This window comes from Oryzias latipes, chromosome 4 (genome assembly GCF_002234675.1).
Source record: "Oryzias latipes chromosome 4, ASM223467v1".
NCBI lineage: Eukaryota > Metazoa > Chordata > Actinopteri > Beloniformes > Adrianichthyidae > Oryzias > Oryzias latipes.
The window spans coordinates 11284664-11305371 of record NC_019862.2 but is presented as its reverse complement, the minus strand read 5'-3'; the positions used below and the strand labels follow the sequence as shown (position 1 = coordinate 11305371).

General features: G+C 35.9%; 1 protein-coding gene across 2 annotated transcripts in view; it reads right to left on the bottom strand.

Annotated features, from left to right (window-relative positions):
• Positions 1 to 20708, bottom strand: part of LOC101155181 (adhesion G-protein coupled receptor D1-like) — an 89150-nt gene that overhangs the window by 51107 nt on the left and 17335 nt on the right. The window lies entirely within an intron of this gene.

Here is a 20708-nt window from a genome sequence, read left to right as displayed (position 1 = left end):
TAAAACTTTTTTCAAGCTGCATATTGTGTATTTGTCTTAGTATGGGTCATGTGATGTTTTACTCATTCATTGTGGATAGCAAGATTTTTCAAAAGAAATCATAAGACGGTTTTTAAAGTGTGATCTATTTTAAAAGCGTTCTCAGTGGTCTTTTAACGATTGTCATTTTCAGCCAAAATCAAAAACCTGAGTTGTTTTCTAAAACATAGTTTAAACAATAAGTTTAAAACATAGCGCCAGTAATTTATTAGAAATTTGCCTGAGTGGTGAGCATTACTGTCTGCATGGAGTGAGGCTCCCATTACCCATCATCTCTTTGTTTACACTCTCTCCCTCGAGCCTACATCCCCTCACAACCCCAACCTAAAGTTAATAGTGCAACAAAAATCGTGAGCATTATTGGAGCTATCCAGCTGTACAGTTTTGAGCCAGATGCCAGATCAGACGAGGAACAAAGACATACAGTACATGGATCTATTAGTCTGCAAGTGGATACATCGGAATAGAGCGGAGCAGGAAGCTTCCCATTGCAGGTCATACGTCGCACATACAAGCTTTTACCTGATTCACAACGATTTGAATAATTACTCAGAAATGCAATTTTGAGCACATTTTTCTCTGTATATGTTCTCCATAATGAAAAAATTCCTTTATTAACTATACAAAAAAACGATTTTTTTTTTTTTTTTTGTATTTGCCACCATGGCTGTCAAATAGAAAATAAATTTCCCGCAAAAAAGAAAAGAAAAAAAAAGATTCTCTTTTACACTGTAATTCTGTCCTCCCTCACCTTTTAGCACCCCCATTTCCAACCTCCATCAACCTCTTCCATTGTGTGGAAGTGCGGAGCAGAGAACCCGGCGTGTAAAAATCTCAAAACAGCAAGTTTATGACAGTGTCCTTGAGAAACAAATTTTCGAAGTACAGATATGAAAACTATGATTAAGGAGGAAGGGCAGTGTCTTGGCAAGGAGAGAAGGACTGACGGGGCAGCTTTTTTCTTTCTGTCTGGAATATATTGCCTCTGTCAACGTTGTGCTCCTATTTACAAGAGAATTGGGGAAAATGTTAACATGAGGTAAAAAGAAAAAGATAGAGTTACTTTTGTCTACAATCAGTCTTTTTGGGGGGGGGGAGTGGGGGCAAAACAGAGCTCTAACTTTTTTATTCAAATTTGAAAACTCACATTAAATATGTTTTAGGTTATCAAATGATCAACACTATCATTAGTCTGTTTTGGTTTAATTTAAAATGACAAAGTCAAGTAAAAAATGGTTTGTTCATTGTACAGTGGGGATGGATGCATGTAATTGGTACTGTATGTTGGAGTATGGGGAGGGTGATATTATTCTTATTATTTCATTGCTACGGTGTTTATAGTGAGAGTTATGGTGATGTAGATGAGGAATGCATGAAAAGCATAAGGGGTGGTTTCAAATAAACTCGGCTTATGCCCACTCACTTTCCACCAAAGCTGCTTTGTGAAAGGGCTTATGCTATTCTTAAGCATAATATTTACTATTCTTTGCCACACAAAAGAACAAATGTTTTATTAAATATTAATTATTTTCCTGAACTTTTTTTTTCCAACCGGGAAGTAGGATGACTCAATGAACCTGCTTTTGGTCGTGTTAGGTACCGCCCATTTCATGACATCAACCTATAGTCGGCCTCGGCAGTGGGTGTGGGTCTCGCTCACCAAAACAAACAACATCCAACCTTTTGCAAAGATGGATGTGCATTTTGTGCATATAAAAGGAAAGCGTATTTTTGCCAAACACCTCTAGCTCTGCGGAGAAAGTGGGTGTCTGTGTTAGCCTGGGGGCGGTGCTGGCAGCGCAGACTCTTCCTGGAAGGCTGTTTTCACTTGTCTACGTCACATTGTGAGAACCCACTCGCTTTCGTGGGTTGGGAGGTATGGAGTCCTATACTGTTCATAATTAAATTTTAAAAAAATTAATTAAATAATTAAATATAACCTCATGCAAATACACAATCAACCAATAAATCTCTCATAAATATATAAATAAAATCATGAAATTGTGAAAAACCTGCACACAGATTTTAAATTAGCCATTATATTATTCAAAATATTTCTATTTGCTTTAAAAACCTGTTCAATATTTTAAAACAGCATTTTAAAACATTCATTTTTAATCATGTCATATATTATTCTAATTCTGTCTTTTTTCAGAAGCTCAGTATTTCAAAATCAATATTTTCCAAAGTAGCTTTGTTTTTATTTCATGTTGCTGTTTTTCAAAATGGCTTATTTATTTCATGAAGAGCTTTTTCAGGAGAATGAGTCTATCTGTCAATCAGTGAAAGTGGGCGGGATCTAAACGCTCATTGGCTCATTCATGGAAATCAACTCATATTCCTCGATAACCCGCTATACGGTGTGCCAGTCAGAGAGAGGACATATTTCAGCGATATCCGCGCGGCTTTGAAGATCAAATAGAGACAAACTCTCTGTCTGCTGCAGAAGATGCAAACAAGGACGACTCTGTTTTTGTAGTTTGAAGGTTTGTGTGGACCAAACCACAGAAGAGCTCCGGTCGTCCACGTCTCGAAGTCCCCCGTTGAAACACTCCTCATTCTTATGCCATTCACTCAGAGCTCACATCGTGCTTTACACTGTGTTGTCTCGCAGGAGGTGAGCTGGCGGACCAACAGAGTCAGACCAGGCAACTGCGCAAAGCGGAACAAGTCTGCTCGGGCCTCCTGAACCTTATGATATTTCTCTATTTTCATTGAGATAATGATTATAACCAGGTCCTCTGATGTAAATGTTGAGCCTTTCCTGAGATGACGTTTCTGACCGTGGTCGGAAAACGCAGCGGAGATCCGGGGTTTGATTTGGGGTTCACTTCCCCGTTCGGGGAAAAAGAACCAGTCTCTATACTTGGAGGAAACCTTTTTTTATTATTACTTTTCCGGCTAACTGAGCAACAGACCCTTAACTTGCGCTCACACACTCACTCTTGCTCCGGGCGCTCTGATTTACACGTAATTTAAGACGTAGTTTGACTGCAGGACCTGAAGCAGAGACTCTCTGGGATGATCTCATGAACTCAAACATGGAAACATTGTTATCATGTGGAACTATTCAAAATAAATAAACCTCTCACTCCATGTGGCTATCAGGCTAAAAACATTAGCTGGTAGCTCCTCCCACACACGGCATGGTGCGTCCATGGAACTCCAGTTCTTAGAAGCTTAGTGGAACTCCAACAACCACCCAGCCTAACTTAGACCACTACTATATGTTCATGAGAAGATGGAAATTGCCGAACTGACCGCAAAATCACCCGAATTATGCACACTTGCCCAAAGCCACTTTTATCCGCAAATTTAGAACCAAAACTGCCCAATTTATGGTAACACTGTGGATGTGTTGAGGTGCATAATCCCCCTAGTGTTGAGGAGTGTGAATTGCGCCATCACGTTTGGTGAAGCATCTTCGATCGATGTAGTCAGGGTGCTGCTACTCATGTATGAGTAAAGGAGTAGCCAATCACAAAAGTGTCTCCGCCTTGGTCAGTTTGATTGACAGACAGACTCAGTCTGCTGAAAAAGCTCTTCATGAAATAAATACGCCATTGTGAAAAACAGCAACATGAAATAAAAACAAAGCTACTTTGGAAAATATTGACTTTGAAATCCAAGGTTCTGAAAAAAGACGTAGAATTATAATAATATTCCACATGATTAAAATGAATATTTAAAAATGCTATTTAAAAATAATGAACATGTTTTTAAAGCAAAATGAAATATATTATATGATACAATGGCTACCGGTAATTTAAAATCAGTCTGCAGGTTTTTCACAATTTCGTGATCTTTTTTATATATTTATGAGAGATGTATTGGTTGATTGTGTATTTGCATGAGGTCATATTTATTTATTTAATTAAATATTTATTTATTTAATTATGAAAAGTATAGGACTTCATAGGGAGGGGCCGGTACTAAGAGCGCAGGTTTTTAGAGGAGAACTCAGAAATGCATGAACAGATCAAAATACAGCTTTGGGGTTTATTTTCATTTATACTATACTGCACTTGAAAATTGATCAAACACAAATTGATTTTGCATGGTATATAGACCCTTTAAAAATAATAATAATTATTATATTTAGTTTTTCTGTTGTCTAAGCCTTAATGTCATAAATTTTTCTTTTATCTTCACTTTTGTCATTTAGATGTTGGAAATAAATTATCCAAAACAATATATTTTAAGTAGAAAGTCTGTCTTAGTCTGAAGCTAGGTCCACATCGCCCCTGGCAACTCACCTTCAAGAAACCCCTTTCAATAAAAAGTCTATGTAAACGCACATGAATGCGGGTGTCTGGCTTCTGTGTTCAAAATGTGCATTCACGCATCACTACGCAAGTTTCTATGACTGTTTTCAGACATTGAAAGTCAAACCAGGAACTTTGACCAATTAGGGACTCAGATTTGGGAGGGACACATGACATCCCTTTTACAAGTAACTTTCAGAAGGGAAACCTGTTTCAAAATTGAACATGGTGGGGAGCTTAATAATTGCGATTTCTGCCCAACCGAGTTTTATGACACCAAGTCTTTAATATCTTGGAATAGAGCTGTGAAAGGAAAAGCCTGAAGCAACATTTGCACCAATTTGACATTTCATACAAAGCCCCCCCCTCGTTGGTGGCAAACACGTGCAAGAATTGAGTAATAACATTAAAGGGTGAACACCCTTTGCTAAAAGCACATCACATGCCTGGTGTATACATAGCTTGAGAGTGGTGTCATATTTAAAAAATAATGTAAAGGGACATTTTGTAAATTAAATGCATATGATATGACTACTGAAAATACAATTATTGGTAGAATAAAAATATGTGACATGAATAAAAAAGTTCTCGCCTCGGATAGATTTCAGTGTTAGTCTAAACACCTGTAACCGTATTTTAAGGATTTGACAGTTTTCAAGTATTATTGTAACTGTGTGAAGAATGATCAATATTTACATATTTCTTTTTCATGTATTTCTCAGATAAAGAGTTTTTTCATTTATCCACTGGGCTCACAGCCTCCACATCTTTTGAAAATTCTTCACGCTTTGGTGTCACGCAGAATCACAAACAAGATGTCAAATATCCAACCTAAATTCAAACACACACACAGACAATTTTCACAAATAAGTGATCTGCATCCCCACTTGGAAAACTATAAAGGACAACATTCTGTTCTCACATCTGGCAGTTATTAAGGAAATGAGAGACAGAAGAGGTTAAAATGCTGCGATGCTGGGGTTGGGGGGAAAGAGAGAAATTCACACTTGTGCACTGGGACTTGCTAATGTCTCTGACCCCTCCACACATAAACAGTTTAATTAAAATGTATACATAACTTTCACTTTAACTGCTCACGGCCTGTCAAATCAAAGTGTCTGTCAAAGCTGTGAAACGGAGAGTTGATCCGTTGCAGGTTCTCAGTTCAAATCCAGCCCTGTGTTACTGCTCCAGCTGGCAGGATAACACAAGGGCAGATAGACGTGCGAGTGCGAGGGCAGCCTGCCACTCTGTTGGTTTGAAGAGGTAAACACCTCCCAATATCAACAACCAGTCTAGTTCTAGCTGGGGAGGATGAAAGGCTGTAAGATGTTCCGAGTGAAAAAGTAAAATAACCAAACATAGAAGAACTTGGTGCATTCCAGCAGGTTTGAAAATCTGGAGACCATCAACATCTACAAACTTGAGATGTCTATTTATGTGAGTGATTGATGTATTTATTATCAGTGCACACAGTTAGCCACCTATTGGTATGAAGCAGGACTGGAATTAATTTCCGTTATCCAGTGAAGTTTACAAAGACGACATACTAGGCAGTGTTTCTTAATTCATTGCCTCACCATCCATACGTAACCAAAATTTGATATATTTACTCATAAATTCATAACATATAAAAAAGATGCTAAATTGCAGTAGGTTGTGACAAAAGGCCAGTGCTCATTCTGAACCTCATATTGATTACATTTCAATTCAAATTTACTTTAAACATTCATTATTGATTTTATTCTACAAAGAGATTTTTTTTTTCCACCCGGAAGCTATGATTTCTCTGCCGTTTGGTCTTTTCTTTGCTGCTGCCATGACGTGAACTTCAGAACACGTGCAACACAGACAAGCTCTCTGCTGTTGCAACTCAATCAACTTCTTTAAAGGATGCCCACACAGTAAAGGTTATTCAAACGTTTGGCCACAAACTACTTTGCTCAATTTTTCTTTGTTTAACAGAGCCACTACTGCATTGAGTAACAAGTTGCATTCAAATTTTCCAAAAGTTACTTCTTTTTTTTAATCGATCTTTGGAGTAATCTTGCTGGAACCAAGATGTTTTTTAGTTATAGTTTGCCATAAACTTAATAATTAGTCTTTTAATAATTGAATTTCTAAGTTTTGTTTTGCCAAAATCATCGGAGGTCGTAGACATTATTTACAGCATAGCTAGAAATCACACTGTAATGACATATTACAGTAAGTGTCATCTTTGATGAATACCACACAGGTTGAGGCCACAACTAAAAAGAGGCTATTAGCTTCAGTTCATCTGTGTCCAGAAGTTTTTCCTGTGTTAAGCTGTTTATATCTGCTTGCAATTGTATTCTAATGGATCCAGATCTTGTGTGAGAAAGCAACTGTGGTCAAAGTTGTCTTCCTCTTTTTATCCCATCACAAATTATTAAGAAAAGCAGATCCGTTTTTCTTCTAGATGAGACAGCAGGATTCGGTTTCTCTCTCATACGCGCTCTCAGTCACTTGGGTTGTCAAAATGAGTCGGGGACCCCCAAGCCAGCCGGGCCTCATTGGGGTATATAGCTACACAAGAAAACTGAGAGGATACACATACAGGCACACACTAAGGCCAGGAGCAACACCAGTACTGGTGTGTGATGGCTCAGGAGAGGAGGGAGAGTTATTAGCTTAGCCCTGAACCACCTACTTAATATAGGGGCCGGCGGTGATCGCTAACAGAGCCTGGCAGAGGTGACAGCTTTTGGCCCTGCTTGAAGAATTCCAATTGAAAAGCAGCCAAGAGGAACAACAAGCCCGAAACAGATGTTGCTCGCTACTATCGGTGCAACTTGGGTACACACAGCCCAGCAGCAACAAACTGGGGTGGTATAGCCAACACACAAACATGTACACTGCAGAGAGACAGACCAGACACACACACACACACACACACACACTCACTCACTCACAAAATCACTGCGAAAGCAACCTGAAACTGCGCAAAGGTGACACGCAAGCCAGAAAAGATACTACAGGACATGTACACAAATGTGCAAGTGTTGTCTATATTTTTGAAATATAATGGTGCTTTTTTTATTAACCCTCAAATTTTTTTTCAGCCAAGAAAGAACAAGTTTTTCTAAATAACCATAAATAAATGTATTAATTAGGCATTAGTCTTTGTTTTGTTTTCATGAAAGATCAGAACCAAGCAAAGAAAGAAAGAAAAAAATATTTAGATGTGTGTACATTGATCAAAGGCAAAAATTAAGTATTTCCTCTGCACAGACCACAAAGTCCCACATCAATTAATTAATCTTATTTTGGCACTTAGATCCTCACAGTCCCTTACTACAGTCCTAATCGAGTTTGGGAAGGCTGATCATGTTCGAATCGTTTTCTTTTCTATTGCTACTGCAGCAAAAGGAAGAAAAGAGTGGTTCACGACAGGCAGACAGACAAATAGGGTAAAAGAGACTGTGTAAAAGAGGAAAGACAAGCAGAGAGGGTGGAAAATGGGCTACAATCAACTGTGACATATCTTTATTACCAGTGTATGACAAATGACAACACATTTATCGCTGCTCACCTATTATATCAGTGTGTCGTATTGATTTCATATCAGATGGAAAAATAAAACTGATGAGCTGCTAAATAATAATACTTGCCCTCAAGTTTAAACAAACCAGAAATAATAATAAATGTGTTGCACCTCTAATTATATACTAAAACATTTTTTTACTTTATTCTAAGGCATTTTCACAATCACCTTGTTGTGAGAGCAAAGTTTAAAACTATAAATATAAACTTTATCACACATGTGGCAGTGTAACTAAAAAGTGGTGTAGAACGCAAGAAGAAGAGAGGGTGTACTGTAAAAAAAAAAAAACAGCTTTTATACAAGACAAGCGGGGTTGTGTGTCATTGCCGCCAAGAAAAACATCTAGTAAAACCGTTACAAACTTTTAACACATGGGTCATCGTCGGACTCTTTGAACTAGTGAAGGAAAGCATGCCGCTACACCACAGAACTATTTGATTAAAAATATTATGGTATGCGACTGGCTTTTGTGGGCCACTCGGTTGTCATATTGAATATGATTCCAATTTCAGTCTTCCCTGTGCTTTCTAATAGTATAACTCCTCTCTAAAAAACAGTCAAATATGCAAAAAGGTAATAAATCCTGAAAAAAAAGCAGCTGTGGGATGCATATCTCTGTTTCCCTGACTTTTTCAAACACAAAAATTATTGGGGAAAAGGGAATTTGCACCACATATTCATGCAATGTGCTCAAAGCAATATGTTGTTAATTTAATACTGCTGAAAGAAAAATGATGCTGCCTAAACTGATACAAAAATAGAAAATAAAATAAAAAAAAAAACACAATAGTGCTTATCTTTAGTTAAAGTGATGGAATTGATGTATTCATGGGACTAAAATTATAATAAAGAAATGCGTCATCCATGAAATATTTACATAGTTAAATATATAGTTCTATTATTGTTTAATTGATTTAAGTAAGGAGGAATAAAAACAATCATGACCATTGCATTTTTTTTGTCTCAGCTTAAGGTTAAGACTTTAAACAGTATCCTCTTACAACATTTTTTTTTATTAAAATTTTTAAATCTGCCTCACAAAAGGAAATTCTGCTATATGATTAGGTGTTTTTTTTTCAGAACCCGAACATTTTAGTGGCAAAACAAAAACAGTAAAATATATTCTATGAAATCATACGCTGATTATTTTGTATTAAAAAAATAACAAAGGTAATTATGATAATTATATGCTTTTCACCTGCAAGAAAATGACTACTTTGCTTTTGTTCAGCATATTTAAAAGCTGTTGCAGACTGTATTTTTCATCTACGCATAATAAATGAGAATTATAGAAAACAGAACCTGAAAAACGGTACAAGTAAGTTTTAAAAAAGATATCGAAACATTTGTTTTCTAGCCCAAGTTTTTTGATAAAGCTGTGTCTAAATTTATTTAAAGAAATAAGAGAAAACAAATACAAATGACGGGGAAAAAAACAAGATGGACTTTTTAAAAAAGACGATAAAAAAGTAAAAAAGACAATTTTGCCATAGTTATAGCCACTAAATCAGAATATATAAAAAGGTATTTTCATTTTCAAAACAGTTACTATAAAAGCTAATAGATCAAAGCTGTTGTAAAAAGGCTAACTGTTTTTAAAAATACATTTTACAATTAGTCAGAGAAAAGAAACCAATTCTGTATGAGCATGTGAAAACGACAAAAATGAGAAAGCATGGCCTGTGTTTCCCTGCATAACCGCATAATCGCATCTCTGTGTCTGACTGTAAGTGGGTGTGTGTGCGTGTGTGTGTGAGTGTAGGTGTGTGTGTGTGGGTGTGTGTGAGTGTGTGTGAGTGTGTGTGTGCTGCAGCACCACTTGGTGGCAAGGTGTATCCATCATGATAAACAGGCAGACTCGGTAACTGTCTCATGCAATCACACATCACTACGGTTCGCAGGACTTTAAAGTGAGAACGAATGGTAGTTCATTGACATGAAGACCTTATATATCTTCGTTTTTTTACTTGTATCTCCCTTTTTCTTCAACATACTTCTAATACTTCATAAAAATGCAGGATTTTAACTTTTTTTTAGCTCAACCTCTACCAGTTTTCCCTGAAGAATTTGACAGAGAAATCTTAAAACTTTAATGGGATTTTTTTCTTTTCTCAGATACTAAACTATATATGAAAAACTATCATTTAAAACATCAGGGGATGAAGAAATATCTGAGTAAAGGCTGTGAATGGCTCATAGCAAAATAGTACACTGACAAAATCTTCTTACAGTTACTGACTAATTTTGTTTAGTTACATATTCTTCTCAACCAAGGAATTCATGTGAAACTAGGTTTGTAGACTGCAAGATGATGCTGTCAGAAAAGCAGGAAACCAACACTGATAATCTCACCAGGAGTGCAAAGTAATCAGGATCAATAGAAAATAAAAATTTAAAGGAAATCATTGTCTGAAAATGTTTGGTCATACAGGTTATATCATTGCAGTATTCTGTCCTTCAGACCAACTGGGATTTTTAGGGTTGATCTAGAACTGGCATGTCCAAAGTCTGGCCCATGGGCCGAATGCGACTCACATTTAAATTTCCACCAGCCCACAAATTCCCATCATAAAAATCAATAATATGCAGTCCCCAGCACTTTCCAAAAACTGTCTGATTGATTTCTTTGTTGTGATTGGCTAAATTTGGCCATAAACCGTTGTAATTTGGAATTACACAGTGAGCATTTAATAGTGAACAATATGTATCATTTCATGTGAACCCAGACTTAAGGTCTACAAAAGTTTTTTTTCTTTTTCTTCATTTTATTTCTGGTCTTTAAACACGAAATGCACAGTCATTTTGGGGAAATATAGATTTAGATGTACGGTATTTTGCTTTTTTGTGAAGCAGCAAAACATACTGTATCCCATTGCAATAGAATTTAATAAAATAGTTCATTTGCACTTAATGTTATTATATGGGATTTAAAGAATGCAGGCTGATGGGTGGCCTCTTAGACATGTTCACCTCATCAAATCTGTAAAGATACTCAGATTAGAATCAAAACTTCTTCTAGTTTATCTTTTCAGACTCAGGCTCCCCAGAAAAGCAAAATAATGCAAAGCATTATTAAAATTGGGTTTTGTTTTACAACAAGCTTTTTTATAAAACCATTAAGTATTTATTTGTACGTTTTTTTAATTTAAAAATCAAATTTAATAAACTTTGTAATTATGCTTTAAAAGGAAAACAACATAATTCTAAGGTTACTATTTGCATTTTTATTTGATTCTATTACATTTTTCATTAAATTTGAAAATCACAATAAGAAACATTAAACTTAATACCAGTGCTGTACGTTTTCCAACACTGTAAATACCCACCTTTAATTTAGTAGTGACTATGAAATGACACTCTGCTTTTAAAAAAGTGGAGATCAGACTGCAGGTCTCCCAGCCTTTCCCTTCGTCTCCCTCTGCCCTGGCCAAAGCTCTGTTCTTGCTCTCCAAACTGTTTGATTGGCACATGCTTTCACTTAATGAAGGATAATTACTTAGAAAAACAAAGGAAAGACCACATCTGCTCAGTGTAAAAAGAAGTCCAGGCCTGGCGCAAACTGTCAGACCAGGCTTTCAGGTAGGGTGTGTGTAAATACTTCAGCCACCTTCTCCGAGGTTCCATTCCAACACAAACACCCCCTCAAGCCCCACAAGATAAGTATTAATAGGAATCAGCCTGCACTCAGAGGGAAAAGTGTGTGTCGACATGCATAGGAAATGATCTGCGGTATCTCTAGAGGGCCAGACAAGGGCTACAACAGGAAGGGCAAGAGGCTAGAGGAGACGGTCAACATCCCAATCAGTGTCCTCCTGCCAGGGCTGTTGTTCTCTGACCCCCATAGCTACCGCTTTGTTTACTTTCACACAACGCTGTACTGTAATGGTAGTAAAACACAAAGATAGCTGTGGTGCTTCCTACAAACCTCGACACACAGCCCATAAATCAAACATAATCGTACATGGGATTTACAATAAGCTAAAATAGTCTCTTAAGGACTCACCGGGAAGGTAATAAATGAATCCATATTTTACAGGACCTAAACTAAAGAACAAGCATTTTGTTGAATGAACTGATTTTAATAAACACTCAAAAACTGGGTACCTTATCAAGATTGCCAACTTTTTGTTACCATAGTTGATACATTTTAAAGTTTGTGGAGATATCCCTGACATGTAAATTTGAGCTAATATTTGACAGTTTATTAAACACTCAGTGACGTCCCTGAATTCTTTACCACCAAGGCACTAAAGAGGCACAACAGCTTTTTGCCCTCTTGCCCTTTCCTGACCCAGTTCTCACTAATAACCCACATCAAAGCTGAGCAAATCTACAGATCTGCTGCAGCAAGGCAAGGTAAGAAAAACCAGGACCATCCCTAACCTTGTCACCCCCAACTGTTATTGATACAGTGGTTTGAGTTTTAAGGTTGGTGTGTGTGTGTGTGTGAACGCATGCCAAGGGCTCTCAGCGAATACAAAAACCAAAGGGGGCGAATTTATAAATAGAATGGTCATTGTTTCAACATGGCTAATTGCAGTTGTCAGTCCTGGTACTGGCGTAGTTGGAGAAGGAGGGGATGTAGAAGAATGAAGTCATAAATTAGGAGGCAGTTGATGTGATAACACGCCTGCTGACATGAACACACACAAAACACACACCTCTGTGTTGTAATTGGCGACAAAACTTTGATGAACATACACACTTAGATGTGCCGTGAGTATACAAATAATGGAAAACACACCTACTCTTAAGTGTCGTTGGTCAGGTCAGTTTGCTTTCTAATGATAGTCTATTGCGAAATTGAGCTGACAGGTAATTCTAAGACAAATAAAGGCAAGAAGGTTCAACACAAGGAAGGGTCTTTGGGGTGGCAGCAAAAGAAATGACAGGAATTCTCTTGCCTCTTTTCACAGAAAGCCCTTTTTTCCCCATGGCTTTATTTTCCCAGACCAATTTTATAAAAGTGATCTCCCAACAGCGATTCATTCTCAACCAAAAACAGTCCCTCTTTATTTGAACTTCCTTAGTTCCTTAACCTGTGATTCTGGCATGTGCTTCCTCTTGTAGACCTAATATTTACACTTTAAGAAAAGAAAGGTTGGTTTCTTTTACAAGCTCTTTTTCAGACTCATTTTCATTGAAGTTCAAGGGTACTTCAATGCATACATTTACAAGGAATGCATGTGCACAACAGTGATGCTAGCATTCAGCGTTTCGCCTCTGAGCATGAGACAGCCTTTACAGAAGCATGCAATGTTCAACACAGCTGTATCTTAATGTTTTATTTATAGAAGAAAATATAATATAAAAAATTACAAGGAGAACAAGTACATGTTAAGACAAAACAAACTATAAATAAACTACTTGAAGATGCTACGTCCTCATTACAAGTGCCATTTCAGAGAAAAACGTTGGGAGTCATTGCTGACCTTGGTATTTGTTAGAATAATATTTTATTCTGTGCTTGCTAATTGAGGATGCAACTCAAACAGTGGACTTTTTTCAAAGGGAAAGTTATTTTTTCTCAGTCAGTGGGAGTGCAAACAATTATAGAATATGTTTGTTTTTTTAAACCCCCACCACCTAATTCTCAACACATTAAAACATGGTTATATAAATAAATCCAAATGATCTGACCAGTTTTTTGTATGTTTTGAAATATTTTATATATGTTCTAAAAATGTGCATGTTTGTACTGTTAACTAACAACTAATGAAGTATGGCGTGTTTTTTATTAACATAATGGAGAGGAAATTAGGTTTTCTAGCAATGGCTTAATGCCAAAGAAAGCAAGAGAATGTGACACTGGTGCCCAACACAAATCACTTGGCAACAACCTGAAGTCCATCAGTCTACAGGGAGAGCGGCATGGTCTTACATGTGTGCTCAAGATCACTCTGGATCAGAACTCATGAGGTCGAAAATTCACAAGACCTCAGTAACAATCCTCAAGTTCACGCTACAAGTGAGGTCTTCTGTCCAACAGATAACTTTATCAAAAACTTACTTTATGGAATTGATGTCATGCATGGAGAGAAATAACAAGATGTCCTGGTAAATATCCAAACTCATTCATGACACATGTACCACAACTGAACATTAAGCAAGTAAGAACTTAGGAATAAGCTAAACGCATCAAAAATGCTTCATCATTATTGCAAAAAACAGAAGACAAACTGGTAAAGTTAATATTCAGAAACGTTTCCTTTAATTGGGCTGTTTTTCATGTATGAGTGAATTATTTCAGTTATCTTTGCAAAACTGAAATATTTTTTGGAAAATGCTGATGTTATGGTTTCATTTTCTTTATATTCTGATTCTCAGACTCAGGGAAATGCCTTTCTTTTTTTCATATGAATTTATTTAAAACAGCTCAAAACATTATGGCAAGTATTTGATTGTCACCAAGTAGCTAAAGTATACGCTTTACATAACCATAATTACCAAACCTGCCCATGGTTCTGCTACAACCAGAAACTTCCACCCCACTTAGAGAGATGTCTGCTGTTTCAGTTTGCGTGTGATCTGAGCTACAGCTGAAAATGAATAAGGATATCGTCAAGGGAATATGGTTCCTGTTTGCTCAAACACGCCAAGATGAAAAACATTTCCCTCTATGATCTGACCAGTGAGAGCTTTGCCATGTGTGCGTGTGTATGCTTTTGTGTGCAGCATGAGTGTTCACACTACAGTTACTGGTAGATACAGATTTCCATCTAAATAAATACTATTTGAATTATCTGACGAAAAATCCTATCTCATTAGTTCAAAATAGAAACCCATGTCTTTTTTTAATTTGATTTAATGTGGGTTTTTTTATATCTTTTTGCATTTTATCTAGTTATGCTTTATAAGAAAGAAATAATTGTTTATTTTTCCTCAGAGTAAGTGCAAGACTTTTGTCAAATGTGGAAAAAAAAGACTTTCACTTTTTTCCAATTTTTTTTCTTTTACAAACAAAACTATGTTTTTCTATATTTACTCTTCAAATTTCAAGACGTAGAAATGTCATCATTTAGTTGTATAATTTTTTTTTTTTTTTCATGTCTTCAAAAACCTTTAGTGGTTAATTTTGTTAGTTTTGTCCAAAACTGAAGAAATAGTCTTTTATTTATTTATATAATTTTTCCCTAAAAAAAATCCAACAATGACACTCATTAAATAAAATATGCTGAACTCCAAAGCTCAGTAATAGTAAGCAGAAGTAGAACACCGTTAACACATATCAGAATAAAGACTATTGTGGTACAACTGCTATAGAGACACCAGAAGTGACAATAAAGACTTTGCACATTAAGCAACACTGGAGCTGAAAACACTGAGTGTAGCAATACAGCAAAGCTCTGTGGAAGGGAAGGAAGGAGGGAAAAAAAACTCTTGTCGGACAATCACTTTAGAAGCAGTAAAAGTGTTGCTTACTCACACAACAAATCTCCCATATGGCAAAAATCAATAGGCAGAGCAAGATTCTATTAATCATATCTATATCTTGGATACAGTCCGATGTGGACAGTTGAGGTGTGTGTTTGTGTGTTTGTTGGCGGAAGGTGCATTAATTTCAATTTAAATAATCTTCACATAAAACACTTAGAATCATTTAAACTATATTACTTAACTGTTTTAATTTATTCTTTTGTTTCTAATGCATTTTCTGTTAATTTTGATTTTCTCTTTAAATTGGTGTTAATTGCATTCAGTGAATGTCTCATTTTTCATTTCATACATATAGGATTTTTTTTTAATTTACACCTAAAGTATTCAGATTTTTGTTGTTTATTTTCTAAAAATCTGTTTTCAGCAGACTAATCTACAAACTACTTTTCATCTGCAGTCACCCTTCAGCTCAATGCAGTATGAATAGATAAGTATTTAAATGTTTAAAACTCAACTGTACAGTTCTTAATATTTTGTTTTAATGACATTTGTTTATTCTAATAATACATTGCTTTCTCTGAATTAAAAATTTGTTACGACTTTTTTTCTTTCTTGACATCTTTTTTTTTTCATTCCATTTTGCAATGCAAAATTTGGTTTCTAAGCATAGATAATTAATTGAATATCTGTGCTCTTCAGGGATCAATGCTGTATTTTGTTTCTGTAATTTTGTTCCAGTGTTAAGCTTTCTTTTTACTTTGTAAAAAATTTATAATGATCTGGGAGATTACAAAAAATAATAATATTGAAGAACTATGTTGCTGAGGTCACAGAGCAATACAAAAATAATAATTCTTAACAAGATGTGAATGAAACAAAAATTCAATCAGTGCTTTGTCTTTACATGTTAGCCTTTTGTGGACAAGGCACAGGGCTGCCCTCCACAGGAAGCAAAATGACTAAACTGAAGAAAAAAATGGGCACATTCCTGAGAATCACTTTGGCTGCAAACTCACTGAAACAACTAACGGGGGTTTATGTGCTATAAACGACTGGCAGAGGACGGTCATTACCCTAACATTTTCTTTCCAACTTCCTTCACCTCTCTTTTGCTTTGTCCCTCTCCTCCTTTCTCTTCGTCCCCAACTTGTCTGTGCACCTCATAGTTATTGATTGCTTAAAGTTATGGGCTAATAATAAGATGGACACTGCATGGCCAGAAGCCTATTATCCTCAGGTAATAGATAGTGTGGGGGTTTGAATGACATTGCCAAGAGATTGGATGACAGAGGGTGGAGGAATTTATAGTCCAGCCCAAAGAGCGATCATTCGCTTTTTTCCATCTCCCTCACCTGCACACTTTACTTCCTTCTCCATGCTATTTATCTCGAGCTTATATGGAAGCAGATGAGGCATGTCTGTATTTATGGTAAAGATTTTCATTCCTGGCTCAGAGCATAAAGTTTGATTCAACACAAAGTTGATTCAGAGTTTATGAACAGTGCTAATATGTTTATTCAGTCCATTTCATTTTTTTTTTACTTTATAGGATAAAAAAAAGAAAAACAAACATTTAAATTACTCCTTTAAAGACCCACTCCAAGGAAAATCATGGTTTTGTTGTTTTAATCAAGGGAGGGAGGACATACATACAATAAATTAAGCTTAACATTGTATTTCTAAATATTCCTTTATTCAAATTGTTGTGAATAAGGAGCAGATTAAAAGATACCGTTGGAAAAAGCTTGTACCAATGACGTAGGTGCTTCAGTCGGCGGAGTACAGGTTTCCTACTCCGCTCTATTCTGATGCATCCGCTTGCAGTCAAATAGATCCATGTACATCTTTGTATTCCTCATCTGAGCTAGCATGTGGCTCAGCACTGTGCAGCTGGATAGCTCCAATATTGCTAGCCATTTTTGTTGCCCTAGTAATGCTAGGTTGGAGTTGTGAGGGGCTGTAAGCTAGCGGGAGAGCATGTAAACAAAGGGATGATGGGAAATGGAGGAAGGCTTAATCCACCCCAACAGGCCTTGCTTACAACTCAGAAGCAAATTTCTAATGAACCACTGCCGCTCTACAGAAACTGTCATAGATGATTATACAGGTTTTTTGATTTTGCCTAAAAACTTCATAATCATAATTAAAAGACAACTGAGAACACTTTTAAAATAGTCAATAGACTTTAACTTAAAAAAAAACAATTTTAAAATAAAGCAGAATAATATTGACACAAGTATGGTTTTTGGCAGCAAATAGAGCATTATTCACCACCTCTAAAAAAGTTTAAAATCTCTGAAGGTCAAAGTGGCAAAGGCACTTTTGTGCCAAGTTTGCTGCATATTTCCCCATAAATGTCTGATGAGGCTTTGAGAGTAACAGCAGCAGCATCAAAGATACTTCATAGTTGTCAGGATACAAGCGGTAGAAGAGGAGGGCGTCGGGAGGGCTATGAAAAAGGCTTGTCAACATTATCTGTTTTATTGATTCCACAGTAAAAGGTTGCCGCTTAAGCTTTGTTACTTTAGTGAGCCCCACTGAAAATACAACATCTCAAAGTGGGAAAAAACAGATCCTAAAAACTTCTTATTAACTTATTGATTTACATATTTTATATCTTGTCCACCTATTTTTTACATCTATCATTCCTACTGCATATAGTATCTTTACGAGTGTGGTTACGCTCTTTTATCTCCTCTTTTAATCACAGACAACAACAAAACTAAATGAGAATGATGACCTATTGTAACACAAATAGAAATATGATGGAAAGTGAGTTAAGTTCTGATTGGTTGTTTGTAGTCTGTACTGCTTTAGTTGTTTTTGTTTGTTTTCTTTTCTTTAGTTAGGCTTGTCTTGTGCGTGTGTCAAACAACATGCTCCAAGTGGGAAATCTCAGAAAAGGTGTGAACATGTCAAGAAAAAAAACAGCTACAACAAATAGGAACTATACAGAAAAGCAAACCTTTAACATTTTAAACAGCTTTCAAAGTTTAAACTGCAAAAACTGGCCCTATAGGTGATTATTATAAAATAGGCTTCATTAAAAGAGGATTCTAATAATGCACCTAAATGATATTCCAAAACTGTCTTGGTATGAAAGTATAGAGACGAGCATTTCCCTGCATTGAAATGTTTATCGGGGTGTCAAATTTTCTTTTTCTTATTCAATTTACTCCATGCCAATCCCTCAACAATTTTTCAAAGAGCATACGGAGCACTGTCTCCACTATTGCTGAGTAAATAACTTGTCATGTGCACTTCACAAAACCCAACTTCAAAAGCTAAACAATCCCTACAGCCAGGAAAGCTTAGAGTTACAGTACTATATCAACATATAACAATCCAAACCAATTCAGTGTTTAGAAGATGCTGCGTTTCTGTGGTTTGGTTTCACTTCTTGTAACGGCAACTATCACTCTTCTGTGCAAGCCAAGTATTGAGTTCATTTGGTTAGAAACAAAAAAATGTAAATGAAGTGGAGGCTGCAGGATATCAGCTTTATGATTCAGCTACAAGAAGAAAGTAAAAAAAATTACACCCAGTTATTAGTGTGTCAAAAATGTCTTGTTTTTAGCGATAATAATGGGCAAATCAGAGCATGAGCAGAACAATTTGTGCATTTGCACAGTGATTCTATGAATGTCTGTAGAAAATACTGTATAGTTTTGATAACTAAAACCTGAAACCTCTTTTGTTGCCTTTCAATAAGATGATAAAAGAAAAACAATCAAAATGTAAACATTAACAGAATGGAACACCTGTCTAATTTTTTAAGTTATGAAATACATTTATAAAATAACCTTTAAAGAGGTTGGGTTATTTTTAAAGAATTGGTTAGCAGCTGATCACATCTTTATGAAGTTTCCAGCATTTTGGACAAAAACTTTGGATGTTGCAACTACAGTTAAAGGCAGTCTAACTCTGCCACTGTTCAACAATTGTCTAGAGATTTATTGAGAATTTAACCTTCAGCTTAATTTGCTTTTTTTCCATTTGAGCAAACTGTTAGGTCCAAGTCTCACCTACCTATAGAAATATGAGTACCAAAAACTTTTATTACAAGGTTAAGGAAGCCTTTCAACTCACTTTAAAACCCAACCAACTAAATGAATGAGGGATCCTCTGCTAAATCAATATTTAAATCATATGTATCCATATTAATAATTTACACATCTGTATGCTGTATTTAGGTTTAGGGTTGATTATAGCTGTTTTAGGATCCTGTGTTACGGTTTCATAAGGAAAGCTCATTTTAAGGAGGCAAAAGAAGAAAAACTACATTAATGCAACTGTGTAGCAGGTACTGGAAAGACCTGACAAACAACATACTGAACAAATAAATGAGGAAAACTTGCAATATGCGATATCAGTGATCAATATTCTGATGATGATATAACTTGCGATACATGAACTAATAGCAAAACAACCAAAAACATAATTTCCATTTCATTACAATAGTTTTATTTAAATAAGAGTCAACATCTCCTAAATTGTACTCCAAATGACCCTCGTCTACGTAGGAGGCTAACATCTAACATAAAAGAGCTCCATCCGATTTGCGTCCATCTGATTGGTTAAATGCATAAATGGATTTGTTTGATTCGTTAAATACTTCAAGCTGCCATAAGATTGTTTTAGCACATTTAAGGTAACCATTTATTGCAATTTTCGCTGTCTTTTGTGATATCCGTGTTGCACAGCATGATATCTCGATAATGATAAATTAGCGATTTGTTGTGCAGGCCTAAAGCAAACAAAAAAGTAAATGAAACAAAGCAAAAATCAATAGTACATATTAACAAGTGAATCAATGCTGGTATACACCAACAACCCAGTAAACCCCTCATGTTAATTACTGCTGGTGTGAAAAAATATATAATTAGATATGAAGAAAAAAACAGAAACTATTAAAGGCAACAGAGGGGTTTGACTTCATAATCAAAGTGCAGCAAAGACCTCCATTGATTTTCCAGTTAAATATACAGCTCAATTAAAGATAGAGATGATTAGATGAATTCAACTCCGCAGAAACAGATCTACAGATGCTGGGAAAGGGGGAGCAACATGAGGCTGCTTGCTGCAGTGAGAAAACTACATGATGTCGACCAAACCCTTTCCAGGAGCGGAAAGTAAAATGCACTGCAGATACAGGTCATTTTAAGAGGAACTTCTTTGAAAATAGGATGAAAAAAATCAGTTTTTGTGTACCAAAAATTGTTGCAAGAAGTGCACACAAAACAAGAAAAAAAACTATTTTGTTTTTATTTAAATGAAGCACTTTATTAGCTAAACTTATCCATTTCTGCATCAGCCTTGTCACAGACATGTGAAAAACCTTCACAGTTTATTTTTTTTCTTTGTAGCACGTGAAGGGTAGACTTGTAGAAGTATAATGAAAAACCTTTTTATTTCTCATTGACAGACAAAAAATATATTTAAGGGTTACCTTTATTTAAAGT